Source organism: Lynx rufus, unplaced genomic scaffold (genome assembly GCF_022079265.1).
Source record: "Lynx rufus isolate CCGP_SWC_20201006 ecotype Redwood Valley unplaced genomic scaffold, mLynRuf1.p SCAF_5, whole genome shotgun sequence".
NCBI classification, from domain to species: domain Eukaryota; kingdom Metazoa; phylum Chordata; class Mammalia; order Carnivora; family Felidae; genus Lynx; species Lynx rufus.
This window is the reverse complement of record NW_025814867.1, coordinates 98,063,335-98,087,703: the sequence shown is the minus strand read 5'-3', so window position 1 is coordinate 98,087,703 and position 24,369 is coordinate 98,063,335. Positions and strand designations below refer to the sequence as shown.

The 24,369-nt window shown below is 35.8% G+C and overlaps 1 protein-coding gene across 1 annotated transcript in view; it reads right to left on the bottom strand.

Moving 5' to 3' along the window:
- ZBTB20 (zinc finger and BTB domain containing 20) overlaps positions 1-24,369 on the bottom strand; it is a 763,926-nt gene that overhangs the window by 208,082 nt on the left and 531,475 nt on the right. The gene's annotated exons all lie outside the window — the stretch shown is intronic.

Below are 24,369 nucleotides of genomic sequence, written 5' to 3'. Positions count from 1 at the left end.
GGGATGTTTACTGGCTGGCAGGTAATGAGTCTTGTTGTAGATAATAGTGATGGACGGAATCTCACGCCTGTTGACAGCCTCGCATCTCAGCAGCTGTATGTGGCTATCACCCATTGCTTGGCAGCACATACAATATCGTGACAGGATGCAAAGTCAAGTCCATTTCCCCCAACAGAAATGATGATTTGTACACCTGAACCTCACAAGGTCACATATGAGTTGCCCTGATTCCATCCTCACTGTCCACATGGGTAGACAGTCTAAGATGTGATCTAATGTCTACTGCTCTAAAAGGAAAATGTAATCTGTTTAAACATCCAAACACTCCTCTTCCCAGGTACCACCATTCATCACAACTGTCAGTGCTTCTGTGGAAGAGTAATGACCCTCAGGCATGGGATAATGCTCCATAGGGGCCTTATGAATGCCACTGCCAAGCACAGAAATTGATCGGTTTTCAGTGGGGCTGGTATGTGCATCATGAAAGACCTGCACTTACTCACTAAATTACAAGTGGCTGTTTACCCCTTATACAATAAAGCCAGGGTTAGGGAGCCACAGACCCTGCTGATTTTAATTGTCCCAAACATGTGAGCACTAGATTTGGACTCGTCAGTGAGATAGATTTAAACAGCTTGAAACTGAAGTTGGATCAGAGTCATTCAAAAATACATTGGAAGATAACACAGGTATTGTTGCCTTCCACTCCTTCTGCTTTTCCTTTTTTTATTCTCTCTATCAATGGAAGGCAACAATATCCCACCATCCAATATAAACACAATTAAAAAAAAAACCGGAATAAGCATGCCAGTGAGAAATTAACTGTTTCCTTCCTGTGGGTGTTCCTTCACCTCTGGATTTGTCTACACATTCATTCTACAAAGTAGGATAAAGATGAACAGCTATGCAATATGAAATCATGATTTTCAAAGTGTCTCCCGACAGATCTGTTTCCTCATCTAACCTATGTTGACCTTTTTCTTTCGATTCCTTCTACCCTCCCAATCTCAACGGCATTTACTATCAAATCTTGTTGGGAGATAGGATATCTTGCACTCTATAGACTATTCATACCTTGATAAATGATCTATCACTATGAAAGTTTCATCCAAAATGTATCTCTTCCTCAGCTCTCAAGCATCCTTTTTAAATCTGGATATTCTCTTGTGATCTCTTTTGATCCTATCTCCTTTAGTTCTAGTAGTAGTACTCTATCTTCAAGGCTTTTAGATTCTAGAAAGGGCACCATATTTTTCATATTTCTGTGATGTGACTTCCTAATATACTCCTGATTTCTAATTTCTGTCCAATCATTTTTTTTGTTTTCTTTTTAAACCTGATAGCATTAAACACTTAACAACTATAGTTTATCTTCTAGTAAATAAATTTTGAATGTCCTGTTATTTTATTAGATCATAATATTTTTAAGCTTTTCCTTTTTTAGGGGGTAAAATAGGGACGCCAAACTGAAGGGAAAATAAATGATACCCTTCAGGATGTGACATCTACATTAACTCACAAAGCATCAGTTGGTCTTGCCTTGGAAATTATTTTCCAACCTGTATGAGTTGAATGGCTCAACATGACTAAATGAAGAAAACCACATCTTTTGCTCACAATGACTCATTCCATTTTTAAGAAAATTTACTAAGTAGTGAATCACCTTGTGAAATCATTTCAGTTTGGAGAGCTCTTTCTGCTTGGGAGTTCTCTGTTCTCTTGGCAGTTCAGGGTTATGCCCAGCTTAGCTATACATTTGGTGTTCACAAAATTCTGCTTATTAATATCTTTAGTGATGGGACTCAGACACTTTCTTGGGAAGAGAAACTTACAATTAGAGAGATTTTAATAATTAATGCAATATACCAATGAGATAATGAAATTGGGAGCTCTCAGTATACTGCCAGGGATGAAGAAATCTTTTTGAGAATTAGGAATATGCTAGAAGACAATAAAAAAGATCAGATAGTGAACTGAGCAAAATGACCTTTGATGTAAAGCGTCAGCTAGAAATGTCAATCCAATTCAGGACTGGATACAAAGGGACATTGTGTTGCTGAGCAGAGAGGTATTAAGTTACCTGATTATCTTCTCTGGAAGAATGCATTATGGTTTAGACACTTTTATTACCTGAAAGATGTAGACAAATCAGGGAAGATTAACAACCAGTTTTATTAGGAGGTAGCAGATGAGCTGGCATGAATAGTACTGGTTGTTAAGAGTTCTGTATTCTCTTCTCAGCTTTGATATTCTCTCACGTGGGAATAGTCATTCTTGAAATTTAGATAGGATAATTTACATTCTGTTCCCCAAAGAAAGGGCAGTTTGAGAACTGGAGGGAAGGAAAGGTTTAAAAAAGCATAAAGACCTGAAGTGGCAAAAGGGCAGGAAATTCTATTATAGTATTAATAGAACATTAAAACAACAACAACAAACAACAACAGTAATAACCATTTGTTAATCTTTCACTTAAATAAGCTCAGTGCATTTAGTATTTGCAACAGGTCTTTCATATATAGTACCTAATTGTTTCCGGCCCATGAAATAAGGCTATTTCATAATACTATACTATTATACTCAAGTTTCCCTGGAAATATAATTTGCATTATATTCATTCCAGGAACTCTGATTATGAAATTCAACATCACTTTCAGTTAGTTACCTTTAACTCTAGTGCAATTTGCTCACCCTGTGCCACTTACTCTGAAGCTGTAACTTATAGTCTCATAGGAATGGCAGTTGGAAAAGGCTACTGCCCCTTGCCTTCTGAATGATTTTCTAGACGTATTTTTATACATAGTTGCATATTTTACCAATCTGCATTATTTATGAGTGTCATTGAGCAATGATTAATATAATTTTCTAGCTTATTAGTGACAATAAGTTGTTTATAAACTAACAATACATCACTGTTTTTACACAGGTCATTATTCCTGGGTGTATTTATTATGGTTTACCATTTATTAAAGGATTTCAGTTGGTTGACAAAGTATAATAGAACTAAAATTCTTGTAAGCAATGTCGGTGACTCACTAAAGTTCCAATACATTACACTAACATCAACTCCTGGACTTAATCTTTTAATTTGATTGGGAAACACCTATGAACAACAGAATCCCTTGCTTTCCTGATGTTCAATCAAGTTACATTTGCCTCTAACCCCTGTAAGTGATCTTCTCTGTGGACTAGTTTGAGTGGTAGATGGTGGTGAGAAGCAGAACATTTAAACCCATTAGTTAAAAGGGGCAGAAGAAGAGTTCAGAAGACTTGTGATCTTAAGCTGGTCTGAGGAAAACAGAAGAAGCAGACTTGCAGTGAACCTTAGTGAAATAGGCCCAAACTCTCACTGGCATCCTTATCTACTGAGGTTCCTGATTGCTGGTGACTTCCTCAGTGATGTTAACAATCCTCTCCCCACCAAATAACTGCTTCATTGGCCAGTATCATTAGGCTTTGTTCATATTTCCTTTCTTCCTTCTCTCAGGAAGAACATTTGTAGGCCAAAACAATCCTTTAGTAGGCCAAAAACATAAGAGATGCTGTATTTCATAATTCCGTTTCTGCTCTCTTGGCTGGTCAACATAAGATATCTCGAATTTTCTGTGAGGCAATATAGATGTGGCCATGAGACTATAATCTTCAGGTTTGGGTGTCTTCTTAACTATTAACTATTTACTTAACTTCTTAACTATTAACTAACTTAACTATTCTTGCTCCCCTATACTCCATTTTCTTTATACAGCAACAACAATTTCTTTCTTTAAAAAAATTTTTTTAATGTATATTTATTTTTGAGAGAGACAGAGATAGAGTGCGAGTGGGGGAGGGCAGAGGGAGAGAGGGAGACACAGAATCTGAGGCAGGCTCCAGGCTCCGAGCTGTCAGCACAGAGCCCTATGCAGGGCTGGAACTCATGAACCAGAAGATCATGACCTGAGCTGAAGTCAGATGCTTAACCAACTGAGCCACCCACTCACCACAACAATGATTTCGTTATATCAGAAATCAGACCCTTCCATGTAAGTCTCCAATGGCTGCCCGATGCAACTAGAATAAAATCCAAACCGCTCAGTGTGAAGCCTATATAATCTGGCTCCTGACTGTTTTTCTGATCACATCTCCAATATACTTTTCCTTATTCACTGACCTTCCATAATTCACATGCCTAGCTCATTTTAATCTCCGAGTCTTTGCTATTCCACTCTGCTTGAAATGCTTTTCCTCCAAATTTTCATATGTTGCTGGTTTCTGACATCATTCAAGTCTCAGCCACATGCCATCTCCTTACACGCTATTTATATTAGGTTATACTCTTGTTTTCTTCTTTTCATTCATTGGTGTATGTTAGTGCATTTACATATTTATGGACTATATCCTCTAACTAGAATGCTCCCTGAGGAAAGGGGACCTTGTGAGTCCCACTTACTATTATATTCTCAGTGCCTACAACAGTAGGGGCTCCATAAATATTTGCTAAATGAATGAATAAATAAATGACTGAATAATAAAAGAATGGACAGTAAACAAGGACAATACCAGTGCTTTTCAGTGGTTCTTCAAATGCATCTCAAATGTTCTAAAAACAAAAATGTACATTCATAGCACATCAGCATCAAAAGTATTAATTTTATTGATTAAAAGCCTGGACCTTAGTGTACATTGATGACTGGTCCAAACTCATGTGGCAAAATAGTATTGCATAGGTCTGGTCTTGAATCACGTCAGACCAGTCAGTTCCAGAGTGTTTTTTTGAGAACACAATTGTAAACCAAGGATAATTAATCTGAGGTCTGTCATTAGGCTTGAGGGAGTCTATGAATCCTTTCACAGGGTGTTGTCCATCTTTGGGGAGATGTTTCACAGCTTTCTTGAGATTATTAATGGAAGCCTTAAACCAAAAGAAGCTAGAAATCCTTTTAAACAAACCCATTCTTTTTTTTAAATGTTTATTTATTTTGGGGAGAAATAGCAAATCAGGGAGGAGCAGTGAGAGAGGGAGACAGAGGATCTGAAGTGGGCCCTGCACTAACAGCAGAGAGCCTGATGCAGGGCTTGAACCCACAAACCGTGAGATCATGTCCTGAGCCTAAGGCAGATGCTTAACTGACTGAGCCACCCAGGCACCCCAGGCAATACCATTCTAAAGCATTTGCTATGCTATCTTCCTATGTGGTAGCATATGCTTTAAAAAAAAACATTTTTTTTAATCTTTATTTATTTTTGAGAGAGATACAGAGGGTGAGCAGGGAAGGAGCAGAGAGAGAGAGGGAGACACAGAATCCGAAGCAGGCTCCAGGCTCTGAGCTGTCAGCGCAGAGTCCGACAGGGGGCTTGAACTCACAAACCATGAGATCATGACCTGAGCCGAAGTTGGACGCTCAACAGACAGAGCCACCCAGGCGCCCCAAGCTTTTTTTTTTTTTTTTTTAAGTTTATTCATTTATTTCGAGAGAGAGAAAAAGATGAGCAGGGAGGGGCAGAGAGAGACAGGGAAAGAGTATCTGTGCTAAAAGCATGGACCTCGATGTGGAGCTCGATCTCATGAACTGTGAGATCATGGCCTGGGCCGAAATCGAGTCCCACGCTTAACCAACTGAGCCACCCAGGTGCCCCTCATGATTTAACTGTTATTTTTTGGAATAGCACTTGACATACATGTCTGTATCCTCCACTCTGCTAAAACACCTTTGGCCAGTGGGATTTAATCTCATTTTTACCTGAATAGGTTGGGCATAAGCATCTTATTAGCCTAAACCTCTATATAGACATTTATTAATTTTACAGTTTTAGGAGAAATTTTTAATCTTAGTCCTAGAAGATTTAAATGAGATAACACGGGGTATGTTGAACCATATCAAACTGCCATTTCTGTGGATGAAAAACTGACAAAGTGAAATGGTTCAACCTGTGGTAAGTATTCAAATGTCAACTGTGATTGCTCTTGGAGAAGCAATTCTCACTTTATAGTCCTCCCTTCCTGTAGATATTTCACTCATGTGAAATGTATTATTGGTAAGTGGTGCTGGGGGATGGGGCTGAATTTGCCCATGATTTTAATTTATAATACATAGGCTTTCTTAATTCTTACCACAGCAGGTACCTCCAAATGATACCACAGAGACAGCCTGGAGAATGGGCTTTAGAAGATGAAATTCATAGTCCCCAGATGCACTTTTAACTGGACAGCTTTTAAATGGAGATCAAATCCATGGAGCAGATTCATGGGTTCTATATCGGTCTCTTATTGTTGCTTAACCAAGTATCACAGTCTTAATGGCTTACAAAACAGGAATTTTTTTACAGTTCTAGAAGACAGAAGGCCCCAAATCAAGGTGCAGGACTGCATTCTTTCTGGAGCCTCCAGAGAAGACTCCCCCTTCTCATCTTCTCCAGCTTCTCAATGCAGCCTGCATTCCTTGGCTCACGGACCTTCCTCCACCTTCAGAGGCAGCTATCTTTCATCTCATTTTCTCTGAGGTTCTGCTTCATCCTCACATCCTCTTCTCTGATTCTGACCCTATCGCTTCCTTCTTCCTCTTCCAAGGACTATTGTGGTTATATCAGGACCACCCAGATAATCCAGTATAATCTTTCCATCTCATGATCCTTAACTAACATCTGCAAAGTCCCTTTTGCCATGTCAGGCAACATATTCATAGGTTCTGAAGATTAGGATAGAGAGGAGTTACCATGCTGTGTATCACAAGAACCAAAATTGCCCAGATACCTAAATTTCAAATAGCAAGCAAGATAGTATTTTACTTCTTTAAAGCTCCCATCACGGTAAACTGCATAGAAGGGTTTACACATACCCTCATATAATTTTTAAAGAGACGGAAATTTACAACTCTTCAGCTTCCCTTTTGGCACATGCGTATGGAAATCATAGTCTTACTTTTGGTTTGTAGTGTCTTATTTTACTCCTTTACCCACTTTCAGTTAATCCTTCTTCTATTCCAACTGGTCCCTTTTTGCAGAATTCATACTGCTATCCCTAGCCAAAGAATGATCAGTATGACAAATTCTCTCAGCACTACCTTCTACCAACTCTGAGAATAAAAGGTTGGGTTTTTTTTTTTTTTTTTTTTTTTAGCCAAGAACCAACCAGGAGAGTTTCAGTGTAGCTCATCACACCTTTCTGTGCCCTTCCTTTGGGCACTAATATGTACAACCTGTCTCTGAGGGCTAACCAGCATTTTCAGGTATTGACACAAATGACTCCACCATGAGAAATCCCTTCTTTCAGCTCCTTGTTTGCATAAATGTAACTCAAATGTCTTCCTTCTTCTTTCACCTAAAATATCTGCTCTCTTGACCTACATCTCCCCTGTCCACTATCTCCTGTGAACGCGAGCCCTCACACATTTAAGCCTCCGCGGCACGGGCCCATCGTGACAGCCTAACATCCTTGTCCTGCTGGAAACTATTCAGCATCCAGAGGACCATCTTTATGCTGATAACACTAAAATATAAAATAATGCCAACAGCTGGTGCTACAAATGGCTTTTAAAAACGATGTTCATTCACTAAAATTCCTCTTGCTACTTTTGACATGAAACACGCAGTCTCTAATTATTCTGATCAAGACGGTGAAATACAAAAACAAACTTTAATTGTGTTTAACAGATATTTAATCAGGACTCACTGAACTACAGATTAAAGCTGAAATTCATAAACCATAATTACCCGATTGTCGCAATCTTTTGGTCCACATTCTCCTTCCGTCTGGGCGTCTGGCACCTTGCCCCGAATTTCTTTTACTGTCTTCTCAGCTTCGTTACTGTTCATGTTTTTCCAGCAGAGATTTAGCACAGATTACAAAATATCTGTTCTTGGCAACTTTCTTCATTAGCTTTTTTTCCCCCTTGCAAAAAAGTTTATTTATTTATTTTTTTCCTACCAGAGTAGCTGGAACAGGCATACGTTTAGGGTGCTTCTGTGACACCAACTAATTATATAGTTATCAGGAGATAATACGGTAGTGATAACTAGCGTTACTATAGTTATCACGTAGGTATCATGCAATTTGTCCAGTATGCCAAGCGGTATGTCCCAGTCACCATGTAATTACCTCATGTCACTACTGCATTGTTTTATGGAAAATGCTTATCTCTCCCTAACAAAACCTTTCCACCACATTTGAAAATAAGTAATAAAAAGAAGTGGAATTCTGAGTTCTCATTTCCAGGACTGCTCATTTCCAGTAAGATGTCATGTGAATTAAGAGAAACACCTGTCCTCTCCTAAAATTTTGGTTAAGGAGCAAATGGAGCACTTCTATTTTCTTTTGCTTCATTCCGTCCAGGTGAGAGAAGTAATTACCAACAATACATACATTTTCTTTTTCTTTTTTTCCTAAAAAAGCAAAGTAACAAACAAAACATACCAAAAAACCCACCGCACCCCACCCTATTTACTTAGGATTCGTTTAGTCTGGCACTTCCCCCCTACTCTTCCCTTTCAAATCTCAGTCACTCACATTTGTTTTTTCCTAGAATTATGGTGTAAATCATTCTTAACAAGCTAGCTTGAAACTTGTCTCACTCGGTAGAAACATTTAACGCCACTGTAATTGAAACACGGAACTGCAAGCTTGAAACTCTTTCTAACTATTTTTTTTTGGGCCACTCTTCAGAAGGACACACAGAGCTTCCCTTGCCGTGCAATAACCCCTGTGTCACACAGTCAGGATAACATCATAGACCAAGGCAAGAGGATAAAGAGAAGGCTCTGGCAAAAGAAGAGGTGGGTGGTTCCTTTGTTCCCCCCAGTTGGGCACACAAGCCTATGAAGCAAGGACTGCAGTTCCTACTTATTTATCTCAAGTTCATGGCTTGAAGTCTGACCTCACTGAGACCTCTGGATAGGGCATTCCACCGAGAGTTCCAGTTTGAAACAGAATGGAGTGGCTTACTCTGCGGCACAGATGAAAGCTGTTTCCAATTCTGCTTTTATTAGTCACCTCCCAGTCTGATAGCTGCCCATTCAATTGTACACTTAACTCAAGTTGGGGTAAAAATCACCCCCAGATGATTTAGAAGGCCTGAAAAATTGCTATTCCATCCCAGCGCATTGTTCTTCAATCACATAGTTCCTCTAAATACAGTTGACAGCCTTTGAGATGCAAAATGCATCACTTTAATGTAGTAGAGGTCCCCTTCACTGCATTGCCAAATCTATTTAGCAGAATCTTCTTGGAATAATCTGTCCCTAGACCTGAGGATGCGCAGTGATTTTAAGCATTTTAAGCTAACGATAATGGTTAGTGCTGAGAACAGATGTACCTGGCTGTGATGTGATCTATTCCAGTAGGCTTTTATGAGCTGTTCATTCCTATTGACTTAGCATTTTATGTCTGTGCTTTTGCCTGGTGTGATGGTTGCATAGGGGTGTCATGTGTGTATTTTCCTGATGTGTGATGGCTGCACAGGGGGCTGTGTGTATTTTCTCACTGCAATGGCTACACAGGGTGTTGCGTGTGTGTTTGCCTGGAGTTATAGCTGCACGTGTTATTGTGTGACTCTTACCCCCATTTGATGCCTGCTTGCAGGGTCCTATGTGTATCTTTTTCCTAGTGTGATGGTTGCACTCGTTGCTCTGCTAATGATGGACATTTCTAGCAATTATCTATCTACAGGGTCCTGGGGAAAGAATTGCGGTAAAATCAATAAACAGTGCTAGACAAGCCCTTGTAAACATAGAGTAACACCCCTGCATAAATGCCTTTTCCTACTATAACATGTTAAAATCCAAGTGCTGTTACCGTATTGGCATCGGGATAAAATTTCTATGGTCTCTCCATCTCTTTCATATATTGCAGTTGTTTGGGTGAGTTTGAGATTACTGCTGTTTGGAGGGCTTTTACACATGAATCCATCTAATGACACTTTTCACTACATTGTCCTACATATCACCTCTTATACTCCACCCTGACTTGCTCTGGTACAATAGCTGATGTTCTGAAAGTGAATATGCCTTTCATTTATTCCTGCAGTCTCACCAAGCCCTCCCCACATGCCCCCTACATCACGCACGCACAGCTCCCTCCCATGCCTCCCTGTAGTCTCTGTATCCCTCCCGTGTTCACCAAATGGAACTGACAAAGGAAAGAACCAATGAGGTTAAAATCTTTTGAAACCCCTGGAATACAGATGAGCTGGGAGGCATCTGGAAACAAAACCAGACACTTGAAATCAAAGAGACAAGTAAATTACTATCCTAATCTAGGAAGAATAACTAAAGGTGTCAGTGGGGTTCCATTGATAGCACTTGGCCCTGGGCCAGAATGCCAAGGGTTCAAACTCCACACCAGCTTTGGGCTCAGGCCCAAGACTTGCCACTGCAGGGCGCAGCAGCATGTGTGGCAGTGTTAAAGGTGTCAGCCTTCTGCAGAGAGCTTAAGTCCAAGTCCTTCTGCCTGCTTGTCATTATACCCCAGAGGGATGCCGAGACAACCCTAGCTTCCTCTCCAGTGCCTTTCTCAACAGGACAGGCTGTGGAGGAGCTAGTGCACAGCGGCAGTATTTGCTAATATCAGTATTGTACATTTACAGAAATGCCCCTTTTCTGATGAGACTGCTTGAAGGAATAAAGCATGTGCAAGAAAATCCAACAACCCACCAAAAAACCTGATGTCTGGCCTAAAGATTCTTCCATCAATGCAAAGAGCTAAGTTTGGAAACCTAAAACCACGTGTCTAAATGAAAGGAAATGTTTTCATTGGAACAGCTTACATGTCTGGTACACTTGCATAAAAACTATTGCATAGCATTTTAGAGCTAAAATTGCTATAAAATGCTTAATACAGTAAGAATAATTATGAGATTTTGCACGCACAGCTGGTATACAACTAAAGTCTCAGCCACAGATTCAATGGAGCATGGGAAAACCATTTATAAAAATTCCTAGTATGCCAGTTTAAGTCACCATCAACAGCCCATCAACACTTCCTCCATTCTTTAGGTGGATGGGGAAGAGATTTACCTGTTAAATGCTTTATTTCTTCTTTCATGGATGTCATTAATACTTTATTCAGGGAATTCTAGTTATTACTTGACAATAGCAATATAAATTATAACAGGACACAAAAGATTTGAACCCAAGGCTTCCTTCCCCATTGAGCATAAGGGTTACAAATATAATAAATAATGAACCAACAGACCAAATTATGAGGTCTACCTGCAGTACCCTCCCACTTCTTTTACTTCTTTCTATCCCTTCACTTCTTCTTATCTCCTCTCTTCTCTGAGATTCAAATCTCTCAGTGACTTCCTGGGTGCTCTGCACCCTCCCTCCCTCCCCCACCAGTCACAGCCCACCTGGCCTGGCCTTGCCCTAGGTAACACCTCAAGGACAGAACTCTTCCTTCTCTTTCTCCAATCAAATTATAATGGTTCCTTCCTCTCCATTCCTTTTAGCCCCAACTAATAATCACTTGAAAGGAGCTAAAGTAGTTTGAATGAGCTTTTAGTGGCTAATAATAATTTAATATAGATTATTTCTATATTTAAAAAAAGTGAATTTAAGAGTCAAGGAAGAATTTCTTTATTGTGGCCTCTTAGGGTCTATAGAAAATGCCAGAGCAGGTGAGATGATTCTAATCAGAGGAATTTCTGGATGTTCCATCGCACTATTTTGGTCAAAGGATAAGAAGCCACTGTAGATATATGGGAACCCCCCAGAGGGACAGTCTGCCAACACAGAGCTAACATGGTACAATATAAACTGAACTGGACCAGAATCATGAAACCAAAGTTTGAGTATCAATAAACTTTGCCACCAAATGTTTGGGGAAATCATTCAGTTCCTTCAGCTGGGAAGTTAGGCCCCTGTATTAGCAAATCTCTATGGTTCTTCCAGCTCTAAAATGAGGGTCATGTCATGGCTCTCTGACTGAGGGTCAGTTGGCTCTTCTGGTTTTGCTGTTTCTTCCAGCTAAAATTAGAGGTTCTGAATAAAAATGGTTACCAGTAGTTCCACATGGAACCTAACTAAAGAAGTGTTGAAGCCCATAAGTAAGTTTTAAGTTCTCTGTTTACTAACTACATATACTACCTTTGAGCTGGCTCCTTTATGCTGTACAGCTATTTTCTTAGCATTTTGTTTTTTCCCATGTATTAATTCAAAAATCATTAAAATATTTTTTTTAATGTTTATTCACTTACAGAGAACGAGCAGAGGAGGAGCAGAGAGAGAGGGGGGACACAGAATCTGAAGCAGGCTCCAGGGTCTGAGGTGTTAGCACACAGCGCGATGTGAAGCTCGAACTCACGGACCAGACCGCGAGATCATGACCTGAGCCAAAGTCAGATGTTCAATGGATTGAGCCATCCAGGCGCCCTGATTCAACAATCATTTAATGAGCACTTTCTATATATGAAACACGGAGGTAGTCACTAATGATATAGCTTCTCTGCTTCCTAAGAAGCACAAATGAATCTACTGTTTTTGTCCATTCTCTCTGTCTCTCCCCTTCACTTCTATGAGTAAATACATATACCTCTAAAACTATAAAATTAGTATAGAAAAAATAAGAGGAATTAAATTTATCTAATCTGCACCCAGTCCAAAGTACTGTTTATCTTCAACAAAAGAATATGATAATAATTTTGTATTAGAAAATTATAGTCATTCAAATATGCACTTCAATAGTATCAATGGTATTTCTCAACATGTATTTTGAGGTCACTGGTTTACATTAAGGACAATAATTTGGGTGGCAAGAAAATTATAAAGGTGAAACAATCTCTTCTATAGATAAAATTCTTGGATAAAATCTGAGACTCCTATAAATAGCCTCTGAGAAAGTGAGAACACAGAGTATTTTTGTTTAGTCTTTTTTCCTCAGAGGATTTAGGGTTCTTATCCCTCCAAACTTTCTTTCCTGAATTAATAATAATAACTGCCATTTGTTGAGTACATATTAAATTCCAGGCACTTCCAATACATTACTGCATGTTAAGAAAATGATTCTGTAACGTAGATATTCTTACTCTCACTTTAAAGATGTGAAAACTGAGGACCAGGGAGGTGAAATAATTTGTCAAAGATAATACAGTGTGCAGAGTTAGACTCAGGTTTGCCTTGGTGAAACATCGTTCCATAAACATTTCTTGGTTCTACCAAATCTAACTTTATTTAAAAAATAAATAATCTTGCTTGAATGCTTTGTTCGCAAAAGGGGAAACACCCTTTACATTCTTTCTTCCCATTCATTCATTGCATTACATACAGTACAATGAAAACAGGAGATGGTTAAGATTTTTCTAAGTAGGTCTGGCTACCTTTTCATATTTATTTGGACTGAGATGAATAATTAAATTTGGGGCTCTCAATCAAAGGGAAAGAATGAGCTATTTGCTATCTGAATATGTGCTTGTTATTAATTGATCAGACATGGATAAGGTGTGCCATTACAACTATATTTGTGAGGTCTGATTTATGTTGTTCTATTGCATATTACTCTGTGCTGTTTTTCATTTTCTTGCACTTTGGACTTTTTGTTTTGTTTTTATGAATTTAGTCACAGTTGGTTGTGTTTTGAACTTTATAAAAATGTAATACTCAGAAAATTTAAAAAAGAAAAAGAAAATATTTTCAAAATGATGTCAAAATCAAATCTACCCTCACTAATTTGATTTGTAGGAAACGGAGAACAAAGTATTGCAAGCAGAATGCTTTTAAATACATCCTAATTACTTCAATGTGCAAATGCATTGACTAAATCAAAGCATGCATTTAACACTTTGCACTTCAATTGTGCTTATTCATCTAAGTTTTATAGATAGCAGGTCCACGAAGAAACAGGAGATAAACTTCAGTATAGCCAATCATTCCACAGTTATAGGAGCAAAACTACTGTTCTGAAGTTCAAGCTTACCTGTCAAGTAAGCTCACTTTTGGACTAATACAAAAGACCACCACTCCAACTAATACCAAGTAACAAATAATTTACTGCAGCTACTCAAGTTTTCCTGATTAACTCTGTCTTCCCTATTCTTCCCTTCTGCTTTCAATGGGGCAGGACGAAGGAGTGGGGGCAGTAAAGCCCCACTTAAGTATTCAGTAGGGTGAGTCCTGGGGAATGATGCCAGGGGGCTGCAGGCGATATGCAGCTGAGGGTGGGAGAGAGTCATGATGTCGGGGTTACCTAGAGCTTGGTCTGGGACCAGCTACACCAGAATCATCTGAGGAGCATGTCAAAAAGACATATATCAGACTCACACCCCAGAGCAAATCAACTAAATTAGTGTGTCTTGAGGTGGAACTCAAAGCATCTACATTTTAAATGAGCTTCCCAAGTAATTCTTATGCTACTAAATAGCCTGAGAAACACTGGCTTATGCACTTAAGTTCTCTGATTCTAGAGCCAGTGTGAGCCCTGATGGTATACCAACCCTCTGTCCCAGTTGTCAAGATACAAGTGCAAGTACAACCAGCTGTCCTGGGAGGAATTAATTCTGGTAATAACAGGCCCAAAGGGCTTAGCCAGGCATGATGCTGTCTGATATGCAAGATCTCATCCAGTCTCCACAGCAAGGACTATGAGATAAGCAATACTACTATTCCCATCTTTCACTTGAAAAAATCAAGATTCAGAGATTTAGTAACTTATTGTGGATTTCACACTAGTCATTGCAGGCACTCTTAAGAACTACACTACTTTAATTCTTAGCCTTGTGCCTTGCAGAAAAATATGTTCTTGAAAGATATTTACTTCCAAAGATGTTCATGATTTGGTGATAGCATCATTGTAATGGAACTTGCCTAAATGTTAGGAAAATAATACATAGGGTGTGAACATTTGAAACCAAGTTAACTTTTCCTTCATTTATCTTTATAGATACTGAAGTCATCTAAAGCAGCTAATCTTTCATTAGTTCATTCAACAATCACGCACTTTGCCAGATCCTGAGGTAACAAAGATAAATAGGACATAACCTCTACCTTCACTGGGTTACAGTTCTGAAAAAGAGATGAGCTTGTGTACAAGTAGTTCTGGGTTAACTTGTAGTCAGTCAGTGGAGGCCTGAGCTGGAGGGAGAGTGGTTCATTCTCCTGGCAGAAGGGAAAGAGGGTGCCGTCTGGAAATGTTTAGTTACTCCAGCACTTTGCCATTGGCTAGTGTAAGGAATTTAGATTTTTAAAGATTACATTTTCACTTACACAGTTTTGTTAGAAAAGGAGTGGACTAAGTTACTTGAGTATTTTGAGCCAATAAAACTTTATCTGGTTCATTCTTTCTGGCATCTAAGTGGGTTTCTTTTTTGGCTAAGTTCTCTGTACAGAGCCAAGTAAGTTGTTATGTTTATTCATTCTTACACAGAGTAGCCAAGATTCTATTCTTGAGATGGGTGCCTGATAAATGTTATCAGTAGTAGTTTATTCTACCAATAAAAGTGACTTTATGTTGACATATTGGCTGTGTCCTTTGCTTCATTTTCATATGTCTCAATTACTCAAAATGTTATTATTAGATTATTACATTATTACAGGATGAGAAATTTTGAAGTTAAAAACAATTGAGGGGCGCCTGGGTGGCGCAGTCGGTTAAGCGTCCGACTTCAGCCAGGTCACGATCTCGCGGTCCGTGAGTTCGAGCCCCGCATCAGGCTCTGGGGTGATGGCTCGGAGCCTGGAGCCTGCTTCCGATTCTGTGTCTCCCTCTCTCTCTGCCCCTCCCCCGTTCATGCTCTGTCTCTCTCTGTCCCAAAAATAAATAAACATTGAAAAAAAAAATTAAAAAAAAAAAAACAATTGAAAACATAAAGAGTGATCTAGATTTCTTCCTTTATGATAATCTTATATACATGTACATGTGCTTTGAGCATATTAATGTCAGAACTGATTGATGGAGTAAAGAAAATGAGGTTCTAGAATGTTAGAGCACAAGCTGAAAACCTGAGGCAAATGCACAAGGATCACAAAAATGAGAGAGAGAGAGAGAGACTCTGAGAAGCACTGAGCAATAGAAACAATGTGATGTGGCTCAGAAAATACACACCATATCATATTCAATATGATCTAATTCCAAAAATCTGTATCACAGATATTTCAAAAGCTTAATACATTGGAAAGCAAAACATTTTAATTCCATTAAGGGTGATAAATGTTAAACATATATTAATTTCTTAAATTGAATTATCAAATTTTAAATTAATATTATTTAAATTATTTGCTGTTCGCTTAAAAATTTATTTTTTATAATTATTAGCATATTTTTAGAACATTTAGAAAGTTTAAGAAAAAGAAGAAAAAAATCACTTAATTTCACCATACAAATGTGGTTCACATTTTAATGTATTTCCTTTGATTATAACCAAATATTTTCATTCTTATAATTTAGGATCATGTTAGGTATACAAATTTCTTTTGGATTATGCATTGTTAGTTACATTATTTCATGAACATTTCCTAGTAAAAAAGTTCTTTAAAATACCTTTAATAACTATGTAAATAATACTTGTTATGTGCAAAGATAACTATGGATGTTCCATAATTTGTTTAATAATTTCTCCAATTAAATATTTTTTAGATTTTTTTTTAGGATTTATTAGGATTTTTCCCCCCTTTTCCACTTTTGTAAATGACACTGTGATGAACATCTTTGTACATAAATCTTAGTCTGAGTTTCTACTCCCAATAGATAGATTCCTAGAAGTAAAATTATTGAGTCAAAAAGATACATTTTTTTAAAGAAAGGTTATTGATGATATATTGCCATTTTACTTTGTAGAATTTAGTGTCAATACAATACCCCCACCATCACTATATGAATGCCAGTTTAACTGCACTCTTACTAGCATTGAGAATTATTATTTTTATAAGTCATGCCAATAAGTGCTAGTATGTTATAATACTTTTTCATATGTTCATTAGACATTTGCATGTCCTCTTTCATAATTTTTTTCTTTTCATAATCTTTTTAGATTTTTTAAACAAATAAATATCTCAGTATCTTCATATCTTTGCTTCCATTCCATCTCTGATATTATCACTATATACTGCCTGTCTGTATTCTAGATTTCTTCTATTCTGATTCCTTCTTTATATTTATAATATAAAACATATTAATATAATATAAGGTATATTATAAATATAAAAAAGATGCAACTCTTTATAAATAAAAAAAAACTGACTCAAAGCATTCAATAAATTACCCAAGAGAAGAGAAACTGTTAAATGACAGAACTGGGACCCAAAACCAAGTCTCCTGATTCCCAGTTACAGTGACTTTTAAATAGAGAATAATGAAAATCATTTCTACAATGTAAAGAATAGAAACAGCTAAGAAGACAGTTTAATTTCAATCTGTTCTTACATACAAAATACTATTAAAATCATGCCACATAGGAGGCTTGAGTGTTCTTATAAACACAAATATGCACTTCTTATAAATCGATCAGATATGCCATTAAAATTTCCATAAAATTTGCACATCAGCAAATGATCCAGTTTATACTAGTTTGCGTTTTTCTTGTTAATCTACATTGTTTCATTTAATCTGCTTTGCTACAATAGAAGCATCATATATTTTTAAGCATGTTACAGATCATCATTAAATTTCTTGGTACTATCTAGTGGTGTTCAAAGGAAAATCCAATTTCCTAGCAACTTCTATAAAGAATTTCCTTTGACTATGACTGGGGATTTTAAGAACTATCCTTAAAAAGTAAAACAAAAGAACTACTGCAAAATGCCTGCATTTAAAGAGTAAACAACATGAATTACTGTGGAAGAACATGGACCAATAGCAATTGAATATGATTTAATTATTGATATTTAGTCACTATTTCATATTCAAGAATCACACATTATTTGCCAAATGAAAACGTAACAGTAGTCGCTGAGTGAGAATGGGAGTTGCCAGATATATTTATTATATGTAGGGGTAAGGCAGGATAAGAAGGGGCAAAGGTGGAATTAGCTGTGAGTGAAACGAACTTTGATAGAGGCTCACTGATTGCAAAGGGTTGGTTCACAAAGCAGGTGTCTGCCTAATAAAAGAAGTAAAAGAAAGAGTATTTACTAAATCATATGGTGGCCCAACAGTTTATAAAATCCAAGGTAGCAGTAGAAGTAGATTCTAAAGACATTTCAGATATGTTTTCTTTCTTTGTATGTATTGTACACAAAACAGGTCCATTCGTTTCATACTCAACACCTATTTATTAAGTACCTACTTTGTGTTAGAAGCTACTACCCAAATAAATGATTTAACTTTTTGCAATTATCCCCTCTACAGCTGTATCATAAAACTAATAATAATCTGTAACTGACATAATATGTTATAACAAAAAATGGGAAACTGAATAGGAGGAGAAATAAAGAAACAGCATCCTAAGTTTCTCATTTCATACAGCATACAATTTCATTAATGATGATAATTAAAGAAAATAGGGCTGGATTTTTAAAAAAAATAATAGTAATTGTTATTATAAGAATAAACTATGCTTTATAACTTCTAAATTGCTAGATTAATAACAAATAGAACAATCATATATCAAAAGAGAAAGGAAAGAGAGAGGGAGAGAAAAAGAGAGAGAGAGAAGGATAGAGACATGATCAAGGTTACATAAAAAAAACCAGACAATATAAAATAAGATTTCTGAGGTTTAGGAGCAGGTATATTTTTACAATAAATAACAGTTAGTTTATTTAATTTATTAAAATAAACACTATAGCATAGGTTTTTTTGTTTTTTGTTTTAAACACAAAATCTAACCAGAGGGTAGTACTTTAAGAGCACTAATTTTGGTAGTGGAAAAACCTGAGTTCAAATCTTACTTTTGCCATTTGCTGTTATAACCTCTTTCCTAAGGGGGAATTTAGCCTATCTGCCTCAATTTCCTAGTTTATAAAGTGGGAATAAAAATAACTGATTATAGAGAGGACTGAGTAAGATAGTATCTATAAAGTTTAGCGTCTAGTACAACTAGACATTCAATAATAACAACTGTTATTTGTAATATTTGTTTTAAAATGATATATCTAAATAAAAGAGAGGTGAAATCAAAGGAGTACCACCTGAGATATACTGTTAACTAAAAAAATTGATATGGTATAAAATGAGAAAATCGAAGAGGCAGAGTTGAATTTTAAAAAGGATCGTTTTTACAAAGAAACTAAAAGAAGCAAATGGGGCTGAAGCTATAAGCCTGCTCAAATCTGCACTCAGAAGCACACAGACATGGCTGGGAATCTAGCGGCTCTTTGGAGTAAATGAGGCCAAAAGGCTCCATATAAAATGGTGGACCTGAGCCTGGCTCACTACTTCAGCAAGAGGCTGCAAAAAATTTGGCTAACTGCTACGTTGGGCAACAGCCTATATAGCACTTTAGGCACTGAGAAGTAGAAGGATAAAGACACAGCCTCATGATCAAATATCCTTAAAGAGATAAAGCTGACAGCTACTGGTACAAAATTTGGATTGAGATTAGGAACCCAGAAATCCCAATAAGAGGCAACTGGAAAACCACTAGCCAGGGATGCATGAAGAAAGAAAAAAAGAGGAAGAAAGAGGACCAAGAGGCAAGTCAAAAAAAGCCTTATGACCAACATCAACCTACAAAATAAAATTCTAAAACATAGCAAGAAATCTAATGATAAGAAAAACAATGAATAAAATTAATAATTGGAACATTCACTATAGGTGAATTTGATTTTATAGAATTGTCTGACAACGACCTCAACATGAGTATGCTTGTGATGCTCAGATATAAGAAATCATACTTATAAGAGAACAAGAAATTGCTAAATAAAAACATAGAGCAGTAAGATAAGAATAGGTGAATAAAGAACCAATCAGAAATCTTAAAAATGAAAAATATGTTCATTGACATTACAAATGCAATAGATAGGATAATTTAAGATTGGGCAATTTCAAGAAGAGCATTAGTGACTTGGAAGGTAATATTAAGGAATTCACTCGAAAAAAAAATCACGGAAAGTAAAATATATTTTTCAGAAAATGAAAGAGCAATTGAAATATGTAAATTGACTAGGAAACACCAATATACATCTTACAAAATCCCAGAAGAAAATGGGGGTAATAACAAAGAAATAATAAAGGAAAAGATAATAACTGAGAATTTTCTAGCATTAGAGTCCTGAGATTAGAAAGTATACCCTGAGTTCATGACTGATAATTCAAAATAAATCCACATCTAGACACATTTCAGAGAAAATATAAGACATCAAGGATATAGAAAAATTTTTTTAAGTCACCAAAGGGAAAAGGTAGACTAACTACAAAGAGATGAAAACTAGATTGATATCAGATTTCTCTTAAGTAATGATAGTTGAAGAACAATTGTGTAAGATTAATTGAGTAATATCCTCTAATGCTGAACAGAAATACCCAGATAAATTGCTGTTTAAGACAAAAGATAAAATAAAGACATTTTTAGATATATAAAAAGAGTATACTCCCCAGGGCCCTCCCTAACGAATTACTAAAAGATGTAATTCAACAAGAAAAGTGCACCCGAAAGGAAGCCATATCATCCAAGAATAATGGTGGACACAGTAATAATTAAAATATACGAGAAAATACAATTAGGCATTAACTATAAAAATCAATGATAACCACTTCTGCATATATTTAAAACAAATAGGTAAAACTAAAACTCCATTCAGTACTTATAATAACAGATTGATAATTAGTAAGTAGATAAAACATGCTACATGCTAGGCACCTTTTTTTACATTAGGGAGAAAGTCAGAAATACTAAAAAGTGGACTTTATCTTTTATTAGAAAAATATATAGTTAGGTATACATATAAAAATTTTAATATGACCACTGAATAAATAGATAACATGTCCTAGGTCACAAAAATTAAAAAAAAAATTTTAATTAAATCCATATAAAACACATCGTCTCATTACAGGCAATTAAATTCAGAATTAGTAATAAAAATAGAGTAAATTTATATTTAGAAAGTAAAGACATATACTTCTAAGTTAAATATAAATCAAAACAGACATTACTAAATATTTAAAATTGAACAAAACTACATACCAAAAGAAGCTATGTGGCTAATGAAAAACTTAGAAAAAAGTTTAGAGACTAAAGTTAACTTTAAAATAATAAAAAGCATTGAAATTAAATGAGTAATAATTTAACTCAGGAATCTAGAAAAAGAAAAATGATCTAATTTTAAGTAGACTGAAGAAAATAATATTGATAAAAGCATAAAGTAATGATATAGAATATAAGAGACAATAAAGAAGATAAAATAAAAAGACAGTTTTTAACAAAAGTAAGTGAAACAGAAAATTGTCTAACAATGATAACAAAAAAGGCTCAGATAAATAATATTAGGCATAAGAAGGGGACATAATTAAATATAAAATTAAAAATCTAAGACTATTATGAACAGTTTTATACAAATAAATTGGAAAGTGTGGATTAACTGGGTTTTTTTAAATTAAAAAATTCTTTTAATGTTTATTTTTGAGAGAGAGAGAGACAGAGAGTGAGCAGGGGAGCGGCAGAGAGAGAGGGAGACACAGAATCCCAAGCAGGCTCCAGGCTCTGAGATGTCAGCACAGAGCCTGACATGGGGCTCAAACCCACTAACTGTGAGATCATGACCTGAGCCAAAGTTGGATGCTTAACCAACTGAGCCACCCAGGTGCCCTGATTAAGGATTAATTGTATATTTTTCTTTAAAAAAACCAAAAAACAAACTTACTTCCTAAAATTAAGATGAAATAGAACACTTGAATAAACCAATAACCATGGAAGAAACTGAACTGATAATCAGAAGTCCACCCTACTCTACCTACTCACTATGGACAGAAAATACCAGGTCCAGATGATTTTACAGGCAAGTTTAACCAAATTTTCAGAATAGGTACTCCCAATTTATATGAAAGCTATTTCAGAAATAGAAAAAAAAGAAAAAAAAATGAATGTTGCTCAACTTACTTTATGAGGCTAGTACCACTATAACACCAAAACTTTACAATAACAGTTGAAGAAAGAAAAATTGAAGACTAATCTCCCTGTGCAAACATATTACATAAAATATCAGCAAATTAAACTCAACTGTGGATTAAAAAAACATACCAGGACCAAGTAAAGTTTTATTCCAGGAATGTAAGAAATGTTTAATATCAGGAAATACATTAATATCATATAAAATATTAACATATTAATGGGAAATTTTATCATATTGATGCAGAAAATACATTAGATAAAATTCAACTAGTATTTCTGATTAAAAATGCATTGCAAACTATAAATAGATGGTGGCAACTTCCTTAACACAAAAATTCCAATTTATCAAAATCCTAGGCAAATATCACATAACAGATATTCCTAATATCGTTGCTTTTATTCAACATTATATAAAAGTCTTAGTGCTGCAATATGACAGGAAAAAGAAATTGAACACTTACGAATTAGAATTGAAGAGAAAAGCTGTCATTATTTACTGATGATACACATACCTATGTAGAAAATCTGAGAGAATTTTCAGTTTAGTCATTAAAACTAATAACAGAGTTAAGCAAAGTTTCTGAATATATAGTAATGATGACCAATAAACAATGAAATGGAAAGCAGACTCTACATAAAAGCTCAAAGATCCAAGTAATATGAGAAGAAATCTAACAAAATAGGTTCTAGCAAGACCTTTATGGTAAAACTTATAAAAAATGAATAAAGAACAAGAATAAAGATCTGATTTAGTAGAGGAATATAGTCTGTTAATGGGTAGAAAGACATAATGTTATCACAATGTCAATTCTTCCCCAGGTTATTCTCTAAAGTTAATGTCACTCCAAATAAAGTTCAGCAAGGCTTTTGCAAAACTTGACCAACTAACCCTAAAATTTATATTGAATAATAAAAGCCCAGAAGGAGCCAAGAGAACTTGAAAGAACAATGTAGAGATTTGTCTTACCAGTTAACAAGAATATTATAAAGCTATGATAATTAATTATAATTAATTATGATCATTATAGTGTTAACACAGGAATAGAGAAACAAATGGTTGAAATAAAGATCCTAAGAATAGTTTTAATGTAGGCAAAAGATGGCATTACAAATTAGTGGGTAAGGATACCCAACTTTAAATGGTGCTGGGATAATTGGGTCATCTATGGAAAAAAGAAAATGGGGTGCATTTAAAATACCACATACAAAAATAAATGCCAAGTTTACAGATCTAAATGTAAAAGGCAAAACTTTGAAACTGTTAGAAGAAAATCAAGGAAGGTTTTCATATGGAGGTATTTCTTAAACGACATAAAAACACAAACTATATATATATACATACACACACACACACACACATATACACACACACACATATATACACATATATATGTGTGTGTATGTATACACACACACACATATATATATATATATATATATATATATATATATATATAAACATATATGTACATGTTTTTAAAGTAGGCTCCACGGCCAGCATGGGGCTTGAACTCACTACCCTGAGATCAAGAGTTGCATGCTCTAACTGACTAAGTCAGTCAGGCGTCCCAGCACAAACTATAAAGGAAAATATCAATAAACTTAACTGCATTAAAATGAGAAACTTTAAAAAAATAAGCTACTACAGATATGGTTAAAAAAGAAATTACACATTAGAAAAATATATTTGCAATCTCTATTACCCAAAGGATGATAATCCAGAATACGACAACAACCAAAACGAAAACCCAAACCGGTCCAAATAACAGTAGCAAAACAAATAACCTAATAGTAAGATGGGGAAAGACCCAAACAGCCAACACACATGAGAGAGTCCTGATGGTTTATAAATTAATTTTTTTAAATGAGGCATTATTTAATACCTAACAAACTGACAAAAATTTTAAAAGCCTAGCCATTCCAAATGTTGTGAAGAATGTGGAGAAGTTCTCATGGGTAGTTAATGAGAATATGAATTGCCACCACTACCATTTTGGAAAGAGATTTTACATTCCTAGTGAAAGTGAAAATGCATGTTTCTTACAGTTAAGCAATTCTTCCTCTGTGTAAAAATATGTATAAAAATGTTAACTGCAGTATTTGTTGTGATTGGGAAATACTAGAAATAACGTTCAACAACGAGAGATTCAATAAATGCATTCTAGTGATATCTACAGTAGAATACATTTTATATAAGCCACACTATGGCTTTGGCTTGTGTAAAACTAATTTGTAGTGATAGAGGTCAGAATAGTTTTGCTTGTTTTCAACCTCATGTTAAAGCTTTGGAGAATATCACACATGGGAGGGCACAAGGACTCTTCCTAGGTATTGTGAATGTTTTGTATCTTGGATTGGGTGTTGCCTCATGGAAACACACTCACATAAAAACTCATCAAGCTATCCACTTAATTTATGTACATCA